Genomic DNA, 5,347 nt, shown 5'->3' on the forward strand with positions numbered 1-5,347 from the left:
ATATTTAATCATTTTTATTTTGACATAAGCTGTGATAAAGTTGAAACTTGAAATGAGTGTTTATTTTGGAGGAAAATCATTTTAGACGAACAAATGATAGAAGATTAAAAGATTTGTTGTGTATAAACATTTACTCTGTAAACTTTCTGTCAATTGTTGTTTCAAATGTATTTTGAAGTTGTTTAATGAAAACCTTTGCATACGCCTCAATTCCTTCAAAAATATGTTTAAACAAAGGTTCTTCGAGGTTTTATGATGATTTACATATATAGTGATTGTTATGTCATACTAGTTACGATTAAGATTTGTAGCTATATACTAATATGGTCGTAATTATACCCTTCAACATATCGAAAACCTTTGCATACGCCTCAATTCCTTCAAAAATATGTTTAAACAAAGGTTCTTGGAGGTTTTATGATGATTTACATATATAGTGATTGTTATGTCATACTAGTTACGATTAAGATTTGTAGCTATATACTAATATGGTCGTAATTATACCCTTCAACATATCGAAAAGGAAAGGAGGGGATTATTCATTTGTTCAGTTGTACAAGTCACTATATTTATTGAGAAGTACTCTTTTACATAACTTGTACATATTTTGTCACTGTAAGGTACTTGTTCATTCCTATGTATGTACGCTCAAAATAGCTTTTTCTTGTATCATCAAGATTCTGTTTTAAGTGGTTTGTACTTTATAGCCAAAACTCAAAGTGGGTGCCTATTACTATTATTATTTCCATTGACTCAATGCGTAACCCCCTGTTCTTGTTTTAGCCGTATTTGGGCATCAAATTATGTTTGCTTCAAAGGAGACACTAAAAAACTAGAGCCCACATCACATGTTGTACATGTGAACGTAGATAAATCACCATAACATATGTTTGGGTCCAATTTAGTCCAATTGGGCCTGGTCACTGAATGATCCAATTAAAAGCCCAAGGTTAAGGTTCAACTCTCCAAATGTGCTAAAGTCAAAAATCAACATCCTCAAAGCCATGTCAAGGTCAGTCAACGGCCCAATCAGCTTGGCCCAGCCCAACTGACTTCCGGGCCCAATCCGCCTCCTTCATTAGCCAAGGTATAAAAGCCAACAATTTGGTCAATTCTTGGTAAGACAATAAAGCCTCAAGCAACTAAACTCTTGCACAGCTTTCTCTCTCTAATATACTGACTTAAGCATCGGAGGGGCCTTCCTCGGCGTCCCCCCCGAGGCTAGTTTACGTGTATTTGTTGTGCAGGAAACCCTCGGCTCCTGCGTCGTTCGGACCGAGACCAAGTTCCCTCAAGATAAAAGGATCTTCCGAGATTCGATTGTTTTCATCCGAAACAATTTGGCGCCGTCTGTGGGGAACGCTACTAAATTTCGCGTCAGTCATCAAACACTCCGGCAGTCGCCATGACTAAGAGTGGAAAGAGTTCCAAGAAGGCTAAGAAGGGAGGAGGCCGGATTACGGTGAGGGAACGCCAGCCGGTTTATCCCTCCCCGGAGCAAGCCTCTTCCGAATCGGAGGCCCCCATTTCTCCGGAAAGGGAAGCCTCAAGAGGTCCTAGCCTCCAGGAGGAGAACACCTCGCACCACACTCGGCAGCCGGGGCCATCCCCGAGACCGAGTGGCTCAGGTGCGAGGAACTCCCCGCCGCGCCATAGCGTGCAATCCAGGTCACATCCGCGGGAGACTCCTCCCTCCGGACCCTCCACCGAGGAAGTGGCCAGAGCAGTGGCCATCTGCATGGAGTTCCTTAAAGCTCAAGGGGCTCCAATCCAGATGCCTGATGATCACCAGCCGAGAAACCTGAAAAGGAGGATCGGTCAGGATGATGGTGGACAAGTTCCACCACATAGAGAGCTCGGCCAGAGGTGGCGAGGGGACACCCGAAACTCCAGTAAGGAGAGGAGGAGGAACCCTCAACCCTCTGACCACTCTGAAGCTCAGAATTCCATGGGGCCCTCCAAGGACCCGGAATTCGCCCGCCAAAGCGTTCACGAACGCTTGGGTTCGAGGGAGGTGAGTGTGCATAGCCGCCTCACCTTCCCAGAGGATACCGGACCCCACCCAACCTTGTCTCAGCCGGGGACGAAAACCACTTCCACCTCTGAGAGAGGAGGGAGCGAGGTCCCTGAGGCCGGGTACAAGGGGAAGGCGGTCATGGTTCCATCGAACTCGCCCTTCCAGAAGTGGATTCTGGAAGAGCATGTGCCAACGGTCAAAATCCCGGCACATATTACTTACGATGGTACCTCAGATCCTAAGGATCACATTGCCTCTTACGAGGGGCACATGTATCTGAACCCGAGGTCTGAGGCTACCTGGTGTAAATACTTTCCTACGACCCTCAAAGGTGTTGCCCAATCCTGGATCACCAAAGGGCTCAAGGAAGGCTCCATAACCGGTTGGAACGACCTCTCCAACAAGTTCAAGAGCAAATTCTCTACGGCCAACCGCCGAGAGAAGACCACTGCAGAGCTAATGAGTCTGCAGCAGGCGGAGGACGAGAGCCTCCGCGAATATCTGACTCGCTTCAGCAACGAGTCATCCGGAATCACAAGCCTGGATCAAGGCCTGGCCGTGTTCGCGCTACGGAACGGCCTCCAAGCTGGAAAGTTCCTGGACTTCATGGTCATGCATCCCCCGCAGACCCTGGAGGAAGCCTTGGAAGCATCGGATAGGTTCATCCGAGCCGAGGAGTGGAACAGATCCAGGTCTCAGTCTCGTCCGAGAATTGAGAAGCCGAAAGGGCAGCAGCCCGAAGTCTCGGCGCAGAGGAAAGGGAAGGCTAAGGCCTCAGAACCGTCCTCTGCTGCCGAGCCGAAGAAGGAAAGACACTTTCCCTACACGGGAAGGTACGATTCATACACTCCACTCTCCCTTCCCCGTGCTAAGATTTTCAGCACGACGAAGGACGAGGGAGATTCAAAAAACCTCGTCCGTTGCCTCCCTGGCATCAGACGAGGGGAAAGGACCAGTGGTGCGAGTTCCATGACTCACCCGGACATCGCACCGAGGACTGCGTCCAGCTGAAGGACCAGATTGAGGATCTGGTCCGCAAGGGGTACCTGAGCCAATACCTCGCGGACAGGCGCGAGGAGAAAAAAGCTGAAAAAGATTCTCGGCAGGACCTCAACTTCGCTCGGAAGAAGGATAAGGGACCTCAGGGCAAGGAGTCCCTCGACATCCTAGTTATTTCCGGGGGAATCTCGCGAGGCACAGCCAAACGCCAACTGAGGGGTCTAACCCATCAGATTCATCAGGCTGAGCTTCGGCAGTCCCAGTCACCGGCGCCGAACATCCTGTTCACAGCCGAAGACTGTGAGGGGGTGGTATACCCCCACGATGACCCACTAGTAATCATTCTGGGCATCGCCAACCGCAACGTCTGGCGGACCCTCGTCGACGGCGGTAGCGGGGCGAACATCCTCTTCCGAGGAGCGTTCGACCAGCTGAGGATGGGAGCCGAGCACCTGGCCCCCGCACCCTACCCGGTGTCTGGATTCAACGGCTCTTCCTCGTATCCTGACGGGAAGATTACACTTCCTGTCACCATCGGCGAAGGCCGAGCAGCTAGGAATATCATGGCCGAATTTTTGGTCGTAGATGCTCCATCTGCATACAACGTGATCATGGGGAGACCCCTCATTCACGGCATTCAAGGAGTCGTCTCCACGTATCATCAAATCATGATATACGTTTCAGACGAGGGACGCTCCGAGAAAATAAAGGGCAGTCAAAAAGAAGCCCGCCGATGCAATCACCTCAAGCCATCCACGTCTCGCCGAGGCGACCGTGGCGATGGGGAGGAAAAGCACCGGGACCGAAACGCCAAAAAGCCGAGAGGCTCAGACGTTTCGGCTAATGAAGCCCCAGACAACGAGAAATCTGATGGGGGCCAAAAGGCTGACTCCGCCTCAGAGCCGAACGACTCTGATGGCCAGCCGCGGTCAGGAAAGTCTGCTAATATTGATAGCAGGCCGGAATTCGAGGAATCCAACTCTAAGAGCATGGAGACGGATGACCTGACCGAGTCAATAGAACTGACCGTAGGAGATCCGAACAGATGTGTTAGCATCGGGTCGTCACTGGAGCCAAACACCCGTGCGGCACTCGTCCAACTCCTACGGGCCAGTGGAGACGTGTTCGCCTTCTCAGCCGCAGAAATGCCCGGGATTGATCCGGACTTCGTCTCCCATAGGCTTAATGTCGACCCCTCCAGTCGACCCATTAAGCAGAAAAAGCGGAACTACTCCGCCGAAAAGAACCAGAACATCGCAGCTGAGGTCGATAAGCTCCTAGATGCTGGGTTCATTGAACCCTGTCAGTATCCGGAGTGGCTGGCCAATGTTGTAATGGTTCAGAAGGCAAATGGTAACTGGAGGATGTGCGTTGACTTCACGGACCTGAATAGGGCATGTCCCAAGGACTCCTATCCGCTGCCGAGGATCGACCAACTGGTCGACTCGACAAGCGGGCATGCTCTGCTCAGTTTCATGGACGCATTCTCGGGATACCATCAGATCTTCATGCACCCCGAGGACCGAGCTAAAACAGCGTTCATAACAAGTTCCGGGTTGTACAATTACAGAATGATGCCCTTCGGATTGAAAAATGCGGGGGCAACATATCAGAGGTTGGTTGATCAGGTTTTCGCCGAGCAAAAAGGCCGAAACATGGAGGTTTATGTTGACGACTCAATCGTCAAAAGCATAAAAGAAAAAGATCATGTCACGGACCTAGCCGAAACCTTCGCCACCCTCAGAAAATACAAAATGAAGCTGAATCCGAAGAAATGTGTCTTCGGCGTGAAGTCAGGCAAGTTCCTCGGCTTCATGGTCAGCAAGAGGGGGATTGATGCAAACCCCGCCAAAGTACAAGCTGCTTTAGACCTCCCCGAGCCGAAGACAAAAAGGGATATTCAGCGTCTAGCCGGGAGAATGGCTGCCTTGTCCAGGTTCATCTCACGAGCCTCAGACAAAGGGCTCCCTTTCTTCAAGGCGCTGAAGCTCCAAAATTCAAAAGGCATTGAATGGGGAGACGAACAAAAGTCAGCCTTTCAGCAGCTCCGTGAACACCTGGCTCAACTCCCAACACTGGCAAGGCCAGTCGTAGGAGACATCCTATACTTATACGTGGCGGTCAGTCCAGCCACGGTAAGCGCGGTGCTGCTAAGGGAAGAAGAAAAAGTTCAACAGCCGATCTATTTCGTCAGCCACACCCTGACGGATGCCGAGACGCGCTACCCATTGTTAGAAAAAGTGGCTTATGCAGTGGTGGTGGCTGCTCGGAAGTTGCGACCCTATTTTGATTCTCATCAAATAGCGGTTCTAACTGATCAGCCGTTAGAGA

This window comes from Chenopodium quinoa, unplaced genomic scaffold (assembly GCF_001683475.1).
Source record: "Chenopodium quinoa cultivar QQ74 unplaced genomic scaffold, ASM168347v1, whole genome shotgun sequence".
NCBI classification, from domain to species: domain Eukaryota; kingdom Viridiplantae; phylum Streptophyta; class Magnoliopsida; order Caryophyllales; family Amaranthaceae; genus Chenopodium; species Chenopodium quinoa.